Below are 16,637 nucleotides of genomic sequence, written 5' to 3' on the forward strand. Positions count from 1 at the left end.
GATCTAGCACCACGCTGAGTGAAAGGTAAAGTTTGAGAAACATCTATATTCATAGAGCATCACTGGAACTTTCTGTTTTTACTGTCTGACAAAGATAATGCCTAATGCAGTGTTGGATACATACCCACAACCACTGCCCTGAGGGTTTTCTTGTCAATCTAGAAAGTGCCTGGACTGGGGAAAAAGAGAGCATAGGATGCAGTCCTGTTTATGCAAAGCTGGTATTTTCCCCATATGGGAAGAGAGTGAGGTGCACAGCCCTACTCAGGATGGGTTCAATAGGAAATGGTGGCAGGTAGCAGGCTCTGGCATGTGAAGAAATGAGTGGGACTGGAAGCTGATGCAAAGTATTTGACAAAAGAGCTCCATAGCCCTATAATCCACTTCATTCCCTATTTCTTCATCCCCCTTTTCCATAATTAAAATAGGATAGCCGTTTCTTTACTGGTTTTTCCTGTTAGTTAGCTCCCATCAACCTTCTCTAATCCAACTAATTTAATACATCTACATATAGTGATATGATAAAGCATTTTATGTGGTTTATGCATTTAAAATTCTCTCAGATAACACTTACTTAAATATAAATCCAATCTCTGTAAATATGTTTTAACCAAAGAGGTGATTCAGATTTGAAACCCCACGATAAAATGGTCAGGAGATAGTATTTTTGAAAGTTCTTATTTTGGTGCAGCTGCCCTCATCAACCACAGAATACCTCTTCAAAGATCTAGGTGAAAGATTTTTAAATGTTATATAGTTGATCCTTCCTTGAACAATGTAGGGGTTAGGGGTACCAACCCCCCTGCACAGTAACAATCCACATACAACTTTTGACTCCCTCACAACTTTACTACTAATAGCCTACTGTTGAATGAAAGCCTTACCGATATCAAAAAACAGTCAATGAATACATATTTTGTGTCATATGTATTCTATACTCTATTGTTTCAATTAGGTAAGCTTATTAAGAAAGTCATAAGAAAGACAAAATGTATTTATAGCACTGTACTGTATTTATTGAAAAAAATTCCATGTAGAGGTAGACCTGTGCAATTCAAACTTGCATGGTTCAAGGGTCAACTTTGGTCCATAAGAATCACCTGGAAAATTATGCAAATAGCCATCACTCAACTATAAATCAATTAAAACAGAATATCTATTCATATGCTCAATAACATGGATGGATCTTATATATACAATGTTGAAAGGAGCCTATCCGTTACAAAAAACAAAATACCATTTATTCCACTTGTATGTATTTTAAGATAAGGCAAATCGTGGTATATTTCCTCTGGCTGTGTTATTACCTGAAAAGCAGCATGACATATCTTTTAAGGTAATGGAAATTTGCTATATCTTGATTCTGAATGGCAGTTACCTGAGTAGATTCATATGTAAATATGCATCCCAGATACACACTGGAGATTTCTGTACTTTAGTGCTTTGCTATAGTTTTAAAAATCACTCAAGGTACTCACTAAAATAGAGATTCCTGGGCTATCCCATGGGTATTTTGACTCAGTAGCCCAGTAATGTCAGGAGTCTGTATTTTTATTAAGCCATTTATGGACAACATCTTCAAAAACCACTAGGCTAAAGGAAGGACTCTACACCTCCAGTGAGAACTCAAGGCTAGTCTGGGTTCTTGAATCCTTCTAATTTGATAGCTTGTATTATGATTTATGAGCTTAGACAGTTTCAGCTGAATTCTTTTTTATTATGAATCAAATCATAATTCTTTTACTAAATTACTTTTTTTTCATTCAAGCCAGCAAGAAGAAATAACTTGGGGATTGTATGGAATTCTTTAGGTTATATCCTGCTCTGCAGTCCTTAAAACCACTCCATCCTCCACCCTCATCTCCATCTGCAATTCCTGTTCCCTGTTGAGCATCAAGTCTTGAGCTCAAATACAAGGGACATAGTATAAGGAGTCAACTTTGAGACTACCTGTTTAAATCAATTGGCTTTCATTTATTAACGGTAAACAATGCTGTGTTTCAATATGCAACCATATTCCAAAACTTTTAAAATAACTTCCTTTTGTTTGGAAATTGAATGTGTATTTTTTCCCTTCACAATTCTCTCGGTAATTCTCACAGGGATGCAATTGTTAAGCAAGAATTCAAAGTTAAATGCGATTATTGCAAGATTTGCATTGAAGTCTACACAGCACATGAATTTAATTGTCTTCATTTTTTATTTGCTTACAAGTAATTCAATTCAAGATACAATAATCATTTTTGCTAAATTCCTCTGCCAAATGTTGAAGGTATTAAAAGATGGTTGTTGAGCTAAAAAGAAGAATTTACTGATATGATGGCTTAAATCTTCTTTAATCTGTTAAATTAGATAAATAACGTAGGTAAACAATTCTTTGAAAATATATTACATTTGCTTGATTTTACTAAAAATGCATTGATTTAAATGGAAATACATTAATTTATTTTTTAAAGATTTTTATGTATTTATTCATGAGAGGCACAGAGAGAGGCAGAGACATAGGCAGAGGGAGAAGCAGGGTCCCTGTGGGAAGCCTCATGCAGGACCCTGGGATCATGACCTGAGCCAAAGGCAGATGCTCAATCACTGAGCCACCCAAGTGCTCCAGGAGACACATTAAATTAGAAACATAATGCAAATGTATCATTGAGAATATAAATGTACTGATTAATGGCTCTGTTTTTCACAAACACTTTAAAGAAAAGAAAGTAAGAGGAAAAGGAAGAGAAAGGAGAGCAAGCACAGGTAAAGGAGATTTTAAATGCACTGAATTTATGTTGAGTATGCTCGTTTTAGTAGACATGTTTAGCAGAATAAGAATAAAGTACTGGCTAACTTCATAGCTAAGACTGTGACTTTGTGGTCAGATCAACCCAAGATGAAGGCTTAGCTTCATTACTTTTAGTAACTATAAAACTTTGGTCAAGTTACTTATTTTATTTATTTTTAAGATTTTGTTTATTTGTTTGAGAGGGAAAGATAGTGAGAGGGAGCAGGAGCAGAGGGGAGAGGGAGAAACAAGCTCCCTGCTGAACAGGAAGCTGATGCAGGGCTTGATCCCATGACCCTGGGATCATGGCCTGAGCCCAAGGCAGATGCTTAACTGACTAAGCCATCCAGGTGCCCCAAGTTACTTAATTTCTTAAAATTATGTCTATATTAAGTTACCTGTATTAAATTAGATAATACTTATATTAAGGTACTGTATTAAATCAGATAACACTTAGAAATGGTAAACACAGTGCCTGGTATAGTAACTGCTCAAAAAAAATTTAATTGCTTACATGGTGGTCATGATGACACTTCCAAGTAATGATTGACATGGGGTATGCATTAAGATAGAAGTATCCTTTTTTGAGCCAAAAGAACAATATCTAATTCAAGATGATGGTGAATTTCACCAATTCAGCTCTAAAATATTCTATAAAATTGAATGTGAAAATGAAAGAGGATGCATTTATTTCTAAGACTTATTTTAAAACCATAGCTAACAGCTAAAAAGGAATTTTGCCTTTCTTGGATTTACCACTGATGTAATATGCTAGTATATATACAGGGTTCATAAATATACTAGACATTCTGGGTGAAAATTTACTTTTTTTTTTTTTTACTAATAGATTTTAATAGCTAAGGTCCAATAGTAAAATTAAACCAAACAAAAAAATTTACCCAAACCAAACCAGACTAGAGTAATTCAAACTAAGCCAAATCAGAGTTCGATTCACAGAAGAAATGGTATAGTAGTAAAAGCAAAGACCATAAAATATTTATCAAATTCTTGAAAACACCGAGTTATAATTCTTTACACTCGTTCTACCTAGAATAGTTTGGAGAACTGAAACTAATGGTGTTTCTAAGGGAGTTAATTCAATGAAACAATTTTTTTTTTCAAAGAAACAATTTTCAAAATAATACAGCAGAGGGACACCTAGCTGGCTAAGTCAGTTTCACTCTTGGTTTCATTCAGGTCATGATCTTGAGATGGAGCCTTGCTTTGAGCCCCTCATGGGGCTCCACACTCAGCAAGGAGTCTGCTTAAAGACTCTGGTTTTCGCTCTCTTTCTCCCCCATCCCCCAATAAATAAATAAATAAAAGCTTAACATAGTAATACAGCAGAAAAATCTCTTAATTGCCCTTGTGGAAGACTATGAATTTTTCTATTTCTGCAACCTGCTAGAGGGGGAACAGCTACTTTGTAGAGTTGTGTTATTGCTCTGTTCTTTTTAAAATTAGATACAGACTATTTAACTGACCCTTTAATGTAATGTCAATAAGCCCATCAAGAAACATTTTTTAAAACTTTACAAGGTTTAAAGTGTTCTACTGAGTGTTTGGTAGTTACTCAGAAATGAGAACCAAAGGTCACAGCCTAGGGGGGAGAATCAGATACCCATGAAACGATGACCAGTACAACAACCAGTAGAGGATAAATTAGAACTGGATAGTAGAGACCAGAAATCTCATTGAGGATCAGATGGCGGAGCGTGCCTTTCAAAACAGTTGCCTGCACTGATAAAAAGTTTAGACTAAACTTTGGAAAAATGAATTGTAGACAGGTGGGGAGGAGGGTGAAAGCAGAGGAAGGAGAGAGTAATGCAGGTTGAAGAAACATGGCAGATATGGAATGATGGCTCTAGGATACACCCTTTGTCTGGTCAAAAATCCGGAGACAATTATAGCCGGATCAGTAAAATAGTATTCAGGAAGCATCTTATTGTGCACACAGCAAAGTCACTGTGCGAACTGGGGGGTTATGACGCCCAGATGCCTGGGGTAACAGGAGGGCTTTTCGAGTGAAAACCTTCACTGTGCCTGGTTGTGACAGCGCGGGCTTCTCGGCAGCAGGGCATTGGGTACAATTACCTTACACCAGTTTAGGAGGGTGACTTAAGTTTGTTCTGATTATCAGAAATCCTCTAAGTGAAGTTTCACTTATATTCATGGAATATGCTAGATTTAATTTTGCTTAAGTGGCTTAAATGGTTTTGTCTGCTTGGAGGGTTTCAGGCCTACTCTCAGTTTTGTTTTGTTGTAACAGTCTCTAAGACACAGCGGCCCACAGGTAAAACCTGGAGCGATTTTTTGTTCTGTTTCCACGGGGCTGGCCCTCCCACAGACAACCAGAATTTCTCCCCTCGACCCCCAACTTGGGGATTGAGGGGAGCAGGGCTAGATGACTTGTCACAACCACAGATCTGACACCCTTAGGGGCTCACTGTGAAGAATAAAACCATTCCGTAGACAAGCAATTGAAGGAACATTAGTTTCTGACTGCAGCAGACAAATTTGCCCTAAATGAAGGCAGAGGTTTCCTCCTCTCAATTTATCACTTTTTGAAGCAGAGCCAGACCGGCTTGGGTGCTTTATGAACATAATGTGGGAAGGCAGGTAGTGCTGGGGCTGCGTGCCAGGAGGTGGGAGCTCTGGTCCCAACTGCCCCACTCAACCTGTGTGATCTCTAAGGTCATTTTAGGACTTCGGATTTCAGATTCTTTTTAATTTGGAAAAAAAAAAAAAAGTTGGCTTAAATTGGTCCTTCCTCCCACTAAAATTCTACAAATCTAAAAATGGTCTAAAGACCATTATATTCCAATCTGTTTGAAAATAATAATTCAATCTAAATAAGAACAGTAGTACTATGTGGGATCCTTGAAATTCTTTGTCAATTTAACCCTGTTGATTTAATATGTAAAGTATTATTATCAAGCACAGACCCTGAGTGAATATTAATCTGCAAACTCTGGAGAGCAAGAAACAAAAGTGTTTTAAGATCTCTTTAAGTCCACCTAAAACTGCCTCCAAGCCTCTCCCTTGTTTATTCTTCTACCCTCTGAAAGAAAATTCTATTTTAGGGGCACCTGGGTGGCTCAGTGGTTGAGCATCTGCTTTCGGCTCAGGTCATGATCTCAGGGTCCAGTCCCGCATTGGGCTCCCGAGAGGGAGCCTGCGTCTCCCTTGGCCTATGTCTCTGCCTCTGTCTCTGGTTATTATCATGAATAAATAAATAAATTATTATTTTTAAATTTCATTTATTTATTTGAGAGAGAGAGAGAGAGAGGGAGATAGGGAGACGGAGAGAGAGAGGCTCCATGCAGGAAGCCCAATGTGGGACTCCATCCCAGGACTCCAGGATCATGCCCAGGGCCGAAGGTAGGCACTAAACCGCTGAGCCACCCAGGGCTCCCCAATAAATAAAATCTTTAAAAAAAACCTATTTTAGGGGGATCCCTGGGTGGCTCAGCGGATAATAAATAAATAAATAAATAAATAAATAAATAAATAAAATCTTTAAAATAAAATCTTTAAAAAAAAACTATTTTAGGGGGATCCCTGGGTGGCTCAGTGGTTTAGCGCCTGCCTTCGGCCCAGGGCATGATCCTGGAGACCCGGGTTCAAGTCCTACATCAGGCTTCCTGCATGGAGCCTGCTTCTCCCTCTGCCTCTCTCTCTCTCTCTCTCTGTCTCTCATGAATAAATAATAAAAATCTCTTAAAGAAATCTATTTCAATCAGTGCTGAGGCCCTTCCTTTCAATAAGACAGCCCCCCAGTTGGGAAGATTACATAACTTTTGAAATATGGGTAGGGCCTTCAGACTCTACCAGCATTATAACGGCTGCTGCTATACCCATTACCTATGGCCTCTGAGCTACTCTTGAGGGCGCAGGCATCTCTGCAAAGGCTGGTGGCTCTGTCCTGGGTCCAGCCTTCCCACCACATGCCACGTGGTCTTTCCCCTCTGAGGTCTTTCCTTCTCTGCAGGGCTTTGCAACAAAACAGGTCACACGCGCCCACAAATGGCAGGGCCAATCGGCCTTTCTTTATTGGTGATTTCTGAGCATTCTCTCCCTTTTCACTCTCTATCCAGTCTCTTCACTATGTGTGGCCTTTACCGAACAAAGAAAATGAGGCTGTGATCTGATTTCTTGCCTATGAAATTATCTAAGGCAATGAACATGTAGGCCTGGCTACCTGCTTAAATGGGAGGAGAGGAAATTAAGGAACAACCGCACACACATTAATATTCCTAATAGACTGTCTCGCTTACACCTGCTGGCTTTAGAGGTAAAGGTAAGGGATTCAGTTAACATAAAGCAAGGATGAAAACTAGCACTGGCTCAAGCAAATCAGACCAGGTTAATGGGTGTTCTTTTGTTGTTTTAAAATTTGACTCTGGGTCAGGAAGATAATCCTCTCTAGTTCATGTGGCAAAAAAGAGAAGACAAAACAAAATGATAACTTCCAAGTTTAAATGAAAACAATCACACCAAGTTCTTAATTCAAAATCACAAGAATAAGTTTCCAAATAATCATAGTATGCTGTCTAGATTTGCCTCTTCTCTATCCAAGTACATTTCTCTCTCCAACCAACCAGTGCTCCCTGCCTGCTTCCACACTTGAGTTTTGGATTATTTTGCTCAGAAACAGTGTCCCGCCTGGTGGGAAAGGCATTAGGAAGGCTATTGCCTAGGTTTTGTCCCACCTATTGTCTTTTTGGTGCCAAGTGCCTGGCAGGACTATTCTCTGGCCTCCCTTTCCAGCTTCCCTGGCTCTGTGAGCTGTTGCTTCCTTCATTCTAGACTGCCCAGCGTACCCTTTAACTTTTGTGAGATTCGGTCTCAGGCCTGTCTGAAAGGTTTTGCCTTGGAATTCCAACTGTCTGAGCTCTGCCCCGGGGCTGCGGCTAACAGGACCGTCCTTCCCTCATTCCCTAACCCTGTCTCCTACTTACTACATACATGACACAAAATGGACATGTGTACCTACCCTGACAGAGCAACACTATCCCACCAACCCTGTGTTCACAGAGTTTCACAGAAAGGTTTGTAGGCAGCCCACACCAAATATTAATAAAAACATAGAAAGTACGGCTTGCAAAGTGGATGATTATTTAGACGATCCGATGACCCAGATTTTCTCCAAGAAATATTTTCCATTTGCCTGGGCACTTGTCAACACATATTGAAAAAACAGGGTCAACATCAAGCTTTGTTCTTCACAGAAAAGTAATTTGATGATTATCAAACTACTTTTGGATGATTACACATTTGATGTCTCTGGAACATTGAAAGCAATAGCCAAAAGAAAGCACCTAATATTTTGTTAACAGTATGTCACTTCAGTGGTAACGTGGCTGTGGATATACTGCTGCCACCTGCTAGGAGAGCTCCGGAAAGACAAAGGATTTCCTGAAGGGAGGGATTCCATTAAGTTACATCCTCTCATCAAGGTCACTTGTCTTATGTGCCACACAGTTGGTCACTTTGGGAAAAAAAAGGAAAAACAAAGACACAGCAATCAAAATACCTCATCTGCCTCCCATCCTTCATCCACAAATTACAAGGACCCTGATTAATAATAAATAAGTGCCTCATAATGTTGTAATGGGGATTATAGAAATGTCGAGTCAGGCATTTACCTGTTACCCTCTCAAGCCTCAGTTTCCTGCTCTCTATACATGATAAATAGGTGTATGGATAACAACTTACCTTGTAGAGTTGCTGTGACAGGGAAATTAGATCCGACCAAAATTTAAAACTTTCACTCCACTAAAGGAGAATTAGAAGACAAGTCACAGAATGGGAGAATGTATTTGTAAATTATATATTTGACGGGGATTTTATCAAGAGTATGTAAATAGATATAAAGTGCATAATGTTGTACTTGACATGAAGGGGGCATTTCCATTTTTAATTAGTTTTTCTTATCCCAGCTTCTTTCCTTGGGAAAGTATCTATATCAACTATCATAAGGCTCCTCACTTAGGAATCAGAAATAAAAGGTTTTAACTTAATACACAAAAGCTCAGATAGGAAAGTTGAATAAAAATACTACAGACATACTTTTTTCATGCTTTAGGTTTTTCATTGGCATACAGTATATTCTTTGTCATGTACCATTTTATGAATTTCATCAGAGTTATGTAGTTACTAATACAGTTATGATACAGGATCATTCCTTCATATTAAAATTTCCCTTGTGTTGCCTCTTTGTAAGCAATCTCTCACCCCAATCAACCTCCGCATCCACTGATGTACTCTCTGTCCAGGTGGTTTTGCCATTTTTGAACGTCTTATAAATGGAATCAGACAGAATCAGATTTTTATTTTTTTAAGATTTTATTTATTTGAGAGAGACAGAGAGATAGCGAGGGAGCACTGCAGGGGAGAGAGGGAGAAATAGGGTCCCCACTGAGCAGGGAGCCTGACTTAGGGCTCAATCTCAGGACCCTGGGATCATGACCTGAGCCAAAGGCGAACACTTAACTGACTGAGCCACCCAGGTGCTCCAGAATCAGACTTTTAGTTCTGACAACATTTACTAACCCAAAAGCAGTTGCGATTCATTCATGTTGTTGCGTACATCAATAGCTGATTCCTTCTTATTACTTTATATAGCTTTACCACAATTTATTTTTCCATTCACCAGTTGAAGTATGTTTGGATTATTTCTAGTTTTTGTCTATTTTAAACAAAGCTGCTGTCAACGTTGACATACAGGTTTTTATGTGAACTTAAGTATTCATTTCCTTTGGGCAATAATCTTAGGAGTCAAATGGCTGGGTGATGTAAGTGCACAGTTAACTATAAGAGAAGCATCCATACTGTTTTCTAATGTGGTTGCACTATTTTGAATATTGGTCAGCAATGTACAAGAGTTAAAGGATGTTCTTGATCTTTGACAGCACTTGGTATTGTCAGATTTCCCCTCTGCAACATTTTAGTAGGTATGCAGTGGTAACTCATTGCAGTACTAACTTAATCTCCCTAATTAATAGTAATGTTGTGCATCTTTTCATGTGCTAAGTTGTCATCTATTTATGTCCTTTGATGAAATGTTTATTCAAATATTTTGCCCATTTTTTGGAATTCTGTTGTTATTGTGTTGTTGAATTCTGAGAACTATTTACATGTCCAAGATAAAACCCCTGTCAGATATATAATTTACAAATACATTCTCCCATTCTGTGATTTTTCTTCTCATGTTCCTGGCAGTGTCTTTTGCAGAGCAGAAGTTTTTAATTTTGGTATAGTCCAATTTATCTTTTTTCTTTTATGGAACGTGCTTTTGATCTAGTCTAGTGTTAGTCAGGGTTTCTACAGAGAAACAGAACTAATAGGATGTGTATATATAGACAGAGAGATTTACTTTAAGGAATTGGATCATTCCTTACGGAGATTGACAAATCTAAAATCTGCAGGTGGGCAGTCAAGCTAGAGCCCCGAGAAAGAGCAGTCCAAAGGCCACCAGCTGGGAGAATTTCACCTGGGTTGGAGGGGGTCAATTTTTTGTTCTAGTAAGATCTTCAACTGATTGGTGGAGGCCCACTCACATTACAGAGGGCCGTCTGCTTTACTCAAAGTCCTCCAATTTAACTGTTAATCTCATCCAAAAACATCATCACAGGGACATCTAGAATAATGTTTTGCCAAATGAAATAACATGAGGCATTTTTTATGTTTTCTTTTAAAAGTTTTATATTTTTAGTTTAAGAAAGAAGCTTAGTTTAAAACTTTTCATTTCAAAACACATATCTTTTTTTCTTAAGATTTTATTTATTTATTTGAAAGAGAGAGAAAAAGACAGCACAAGCAGGGGGAGCAAGCAGCAGAGGGAAAGGGAGAAGCAGGCTCCCTGCTGAGCAGGGAGGAGCTCAATCCCAGGACCCTCATGATCTGAGCTGAAGGCTGATACTTAACTGACTGAGTTACCCAGATGCCCCCCAAATATATTTTCAATAGCAACAAAATCTTTTTTTTTTTTTAAAGATTTTATTTATTTATTCGTAGAGACACACAGGGAGAGAGAGAGACAGAGTCACAGGCAGAGGGAGAAGCAGGCTCCATGCAGAGAGCCTGACGTGGGACTCGATCCAGGGTCTCCAGGATCACGCCCTGGGCTGCAGGCGGCGCTAAACCGCTGCGCCACCGGGGCTGCCCAGCAACAAAATCTTAAACATACAAAATCGAACAAAATATATGCAAGATTCTCATGATAAAATAGATAAAATTGTATTGAGAAACATTAAGTAAGACCTAAGTAAATGGAGGAGACCTAAATAAATAAGTATTCATGAAAAATTAAGAGCTGACATGGTAAAAAACATGAATTTTCCACAAATTAATCTATGAAGTTCTTCAAAGCCTCAACAGGTTTTTATGTTTATTTGTTTGATTTTTTTTTTATGGAACTTAAGATGAGATGCTGATTCTATAATTTACACTGAGTATAAAGAGAACAGAGTAGCTAACATTAATATGTGGAAACACCTTATAGAGAGCAAGACTTATGTAAGAGCTTTATTAAGATAGTCTAGCATCGGTTGAAGAATAAAAAAGTCAGCCAACAGAACAGAACAGAAAGTGCAGATACGGAATTATTTAAATATGGATATGATAAAAACATGGAGGAAATGTAATGTGCAAAGAGCAGACTATTCAATATTTGATTCTGGAGCACACATATATACATGTACATATACACACTCATAAAATATATGTGATATATATCCTATTGGCTCTGTTTCTCTGGAGAACGCTAATAGAGAAATACATGTAATATAATTATAAAGGGATTGATAAGAAACAAAATCATGATTTCCTCTGGTAAGAATAAAGGAGAATATACTCAGGAAGTGATAGTGATACTCTACAGGTGTCAAATCCAACAATAATTTATTCTTAAGCCATGTGGTAGGTACATAGATATTTATCCTATTTTTCTTTCTTTTTTTTTTATTACTTGTATATCTAAATATTTTGTTAAGTTTAAAATAATTTCAAAAAACAAAGCCAAAGTGCACTTAGAAGAAGTATGGAAAAAACTTTTGCATATCTAAAAAGAAAATTTCCCAAGTGAATTTTAAGAGAAATTTGGACTCATGATAGAGATCTAATAAAATCATTTTGTACCAATAATGTAATGGCTTAGATTATCAAATATTTCATGTTACCAGGATGAAGCAAGCTGACTCAGCAAAATAATTTTGGTGTTTGTTCTGTCCCTATACTCACTCGGATAATGACACCATATCAATACACATTACATCTGCCTAAACTGCTAATGGCCAACAGCCTGTAATTCTGCTGATCATCTAATTATCAGGCTTCTATTATTTTGTTCAGCGATGCTAGTGTCACGGAGCAGTGCTTTGTTGGCGTGGCTAAAACTTAGGTTATCTCTAGCCTAAAAGTGAGTCAGAGCTACTGCTTTAAATTCAAATCAATTAAACATTCGAACTATTGATTCTATGATTGATGCGAACACCTTCCTCTATACTGGCCTGAAACATATGGAGTTCTCCAATCCATAGTAGTTGGTTTCGATTATATTCACTACGTGAAAAGGACTTGTAATGAAGAATGAAGTTGCTAGTTAACAGTGTTTCATATTTTTCAAATCCTTCCACTTTCTCTTTCACACTCTAGATAAAGTTGGTATGGAAATTAATACATGTGGCTTGGGACAATGGCATCTTTTTTTACTTGGGACACCCACATCAAAATTGGATTAAATGGTACTCCCAGGGATAATAAATAAATAAATAACAATTTATAAACTTTTCCTTTATTTTTAATTGCTTATTCCCAAATGGAAGTATATGCTTTTCTGTTGAACGTTCTCAAACATTGATGAGTTGCTTATGGTGAATTTTATATTTGAGTTCTCATTTTGATGTTTTATTTATTTATTTATTTATTTATTTATTTATTTATGTTCAACTTAAAATATTAATAGCAGCATATACTTCTTGAACACTGAAGTATGCCTTGAAACACAATTTCTATGCCTATATTGAGGTTTGATTTTTCTTTAATTTTTTCTTTATTTTTTGGAGTAATTTCTACTCCCAATGTGGGGCTCACACTTACAATCTATCAGCTGAGCCAGCCAGGCACCCGTGAGCTTAATTTCTTTTAATCATCCTATTAGCACCAAAAGAAGGGTGCATGAGCTCAGAGCACATTGCAAAAATCAAATATTTCAAGGTAGTTTTAAGAGAGAACATGTGCGATCATACAAGGATGATACCAACATAGCAAACTTAGAAGTTAAAGTTTTGCTAGAGGAAAACATACTATACTTATTTGTAGTTGGTGGAATTGTTGATATAAAACTAAGAATTTTTATGTTCCAAATCACATCAGTAATTGACATAAATGCATTTTAATGCATATTTCAATAATGCAGCTGTGCTACCCTTACCTTTATGTGACCAAGTTAGGTTTCAAGATTTATCACTTGATGTCACATTTAAACTGGCGTTCTTCAGCTCACCAGGAGATTGCTGACTAAAGATGAATCCTGGCTGAAGTCATCCACATCATATTGTAAGAACTTTAATGAAGAGCCATTCTCAACATTAGTATTGTGGAAGTCAAAGTATAGATATTGCTTATGTGTGGAACTGGACCTGAAGCTCTATTTTCTACAATTAAAACCAGTGTCAAAAGAACAGGACCAACCATTACAACATATGTATGTTGTTGATTTTAAGTTGCAGTTTTCTTTTCCTTTATGATTTGATGAGTACATGCATTAAATTAGGTACACATAACTTTAAGGCATATCAATGAACTTTTCTCTAATGTGCATGGAATTAAGGTCCTAATACTATTTGGAAGCAATGACCAAGTTAGTGACTGTCACTGAATGTACATTATTTAATATTTATGATGCATAGCACTAAACCACATGATTTAAAAGTTAAATTCTGTGCCAAATGCAACAGTAATTTTTTCTGTTTTTGTTTATTCTGGACATTATCTTAACACTAGTCACTAGGTAGTATTCCAGCAATTCCATTCATGGAAAGAGCAGTATGAGTGTTAGCAAATAATGACTAGTCATTTTTCACTTCAGATTATTTAACCGTCTTTTCCTACAGGCAGAGCTCTTCGCAAAAACATATTTCAATAATACTTGCCTATATTTGCATAGTATTTATAGTTTGCAAAACATGTACTCTCACTTTCACATGTCTGTACCACTCCACTCCAGGAAGCCCTTCAGGCTCGAATCACACTCCCCCTAAGCACCGCATAGCATTGCATTAATCTCTAACTTAATCTCCACACATTATTCAGTGAATTGATGAATGTTGTGTCTTGCCCCAAAAGCTGTAAGCTTCTTAAGGTTGGGTATCATGCTATATTATTAATCTTTGAGTCCCCAGGGCTTAATATTGTACCTGGAATATTTTAGATGTTTAATTAATATTTGATAAATGAATTAAATTGGAAAATCTATAAAACTCTCTGTGAATCTCATAATCTTATGTTTCTCAGCAGGGTTCTGGTTATACTAAACATTTTCAATGGTACTGGCTTTGTGGGTGTCACTACTTTAAATTTTCATTATTTAAAATAAATAATAAACATATTAAAATGAATTAAATTAAAAATTGCAAGGTCATTAGTAAATTAACACTCATTATAGGACTACATGACTTCATATCAATAGATACTATGTAAAGTTAATATTTTTTGTTACTTAATTAAATAAACAACTGTTGAACACCAACATTGTATAGTATGTTATATACTAGAAACTATCAGCATGACAAAGACCTATACTGTGTACTTACTAGCAGTTTAAAATTCAATAGAGAAATGTAGGGTATGGCATGATTGGGAAAAAGAGTAAGAGGTCAAACTAAATATAATGGAAAGTCCCTGGATCCACAGAATAATCTAATTGAGTGGTGGGTGGAGGTGGCAAGAAGGAATGGTTTTACAGAGGAGGGCCTTGCAAATATTTTTGCATTAATATAATTTTACATTAGTATAAGATGTAAGATTTTATATTATGTATTATATAAAATAATACTAATTTGAACTGTGGCTTAACATAAAACATTATTTTGTTCTTTCAGTTCTCTATATTTGAATATATGCTCTTAAACTCACTGCTAATTTTCCTGATCCTCCTTTAGACTTCCAATATTTCAAGCTTGAGAAAAAGATATTCTAAAGCAGTAAAAGATGGAAGTGTAGTAAATCCAGTTGGTTGGCCTATCCAGGAAGGATCGGTATTATTTTCACTATGGTTTATATTTTTGTAAAAGTTACATTAAATGAGCAAGAAAACAATAGGTCTGGAATTTCAAGTAACCAACTATCAAGTAACCAACCAATCGTGTTTGTAGGTGTTATAAACTGTTTTTCTTTCATTTTTCTTCTTTTTTTTCAGAGCATTTTTTTGTTTATAGGAGACCCAGGATGGGCAAAAGTGGTTTGAACTGTGAGAGATGTTTTAAAGCTTAGCATTACTTGGCAATTAACAAAAGTTAAAAGTGTGCTTCTATAAAGCTTTAAGCAGGGCCAGCCTCAGGGGCTTACAGCTCTTTTCAAAACATCATTTCAGAATCATGAAAATGCAATGGGAAGAAAAGTGTGGATTTTGCAGTCAGATAGACCTGGATCTGAATCCCCGTTCTGTTACTTAACTGACTTTGTAACCTTCAGTAAATTGCTTAATCTTTCCCAAACACAATTCTCTATCTCTATAGAAAAAAAGCATAGTGTCTAACCATGAGGTTACTGTACAGATAGAAGATAATATATGTGAAAACTACTTTTCACAGCTTCGGGCTCACACAGTATGTTCAGTAAGTATTAGGATTGCTCCCACCCAACTTGATTTAAAACCTGACATTTGGGGGCACCTGGGTGGCTCAGTGGTTTAGCATCTGCCTTCCGCTCAGGGCATGATCTCGGGGATCATGGGATGGAATCCCACATCCCGCATGGAGCCTGCTACTCCCTCTGCCTATGTCTCTGTGTGTTTCATGAATAAGTAAGTGAAACCTTTAGAAAAATAAAAATAAAATCTTACATTTCATCTACTTAGAGATACAGATTTAACTTATGTTTTTTTTTCTTATGGTTTGATCCACTACATCCTCTTAAGAAATCATTAAGTGATATCAATTGTTTACATATTTGAAGAAACATGTTTATCGGTCTTTCTCCAAAAAAGACCCTTCTGAGGAGAGTGTAGGGGAAAGCAGTATGTCAGAGAGCCTGGCTCCCAGTGATCAGACACAGACTTGGCCGCCAATAGGACTGGTGGGGCACCCACAGCAGATATAAGAAGAGCTGAGTCATGGAAGAGAAACTTGAGAACAAGGAAGATGAATTTTACCTATTCATAATTTTTTCTAGAGATAATGCTGATGAAAAGTCACTGACTTTTGGAAGTGAATCCTTCATTTGACCATTATGCAGCAGCAACTAGAGTGTAGAATAGGCCAGGAAGATTAATTTTTCCAAATCCTCCAAGTGAAAGAAAGTGCTGAGTACTTAGTAGATTCTCAATGAAACTAACCAAGTAATTATTATTCAAATTGCCATCAGCCAGAGAATATAAATGTGTGCTTTCATTTCTCCCCCTGAGAATTTATGATTTCTTGTAGTAGCCAAGTATTATTCTAGTCAATTTTTTGGTGTTTTTTTGTTTTTTTTCTTTAACTGAGGAATATAGAACCAATTTACTTGCCCAGAATGAGGAAGGAAGTTGATAATGAAGGAACAATGAAAATCTAGGTCTTTATACTGCACTTCACCTTATGGCCCTTGAAAATAACCTTTAAAATTAAAGCTCAAACAGTGAATTTTTTCAAGTGGTTTTACT

The 16,637-nt window shown here is 36.8% G+C and overlaps 1 long non-coding RNA gene across 6 annotated transcripts in view; it reads right to left on the reverse strand.

The window, feature by feature from the left end:
• Window positions 1-16,637, reverse strand: part of LOC144305187 (uncharacterized) — a 214,417-nt gene that overhangs the window by 15,087 nt on the left and 182,693 nt on the right. For 3 of the 6 annotated variants that reach the window (XR_013372238.1, XR_013372235.1, XR_013372242.1), the window contains one exon: window positions 1,001-1,100. The exons of the other annotated variants lie outside the window; for them this stretch is intronic. This is a non-coding gene — a long non-coding RNA (uncharacterized LOC144305187). Of the gene's footprint in view, window positions 1-1,000; window positions 1,101-16,637 lie in introns of those variants that run through there. 6 annotated transcript variants of the gene reach the window in all.

The sequence above is a fragment of the Canis aureus genome, chromosome 35 (assembly GCF_053574225.1).
Source record: "Canis aureus isolate CA01 chromosome 35, VMU_Caureus_v.1.0, whole genome shotgun sequence".
Taxonomy (NCBI): Eukaryota; Metazoa; Chordata; class Mammalia; order Carnivora; family Canidae; genus Canis; species Canis aureus.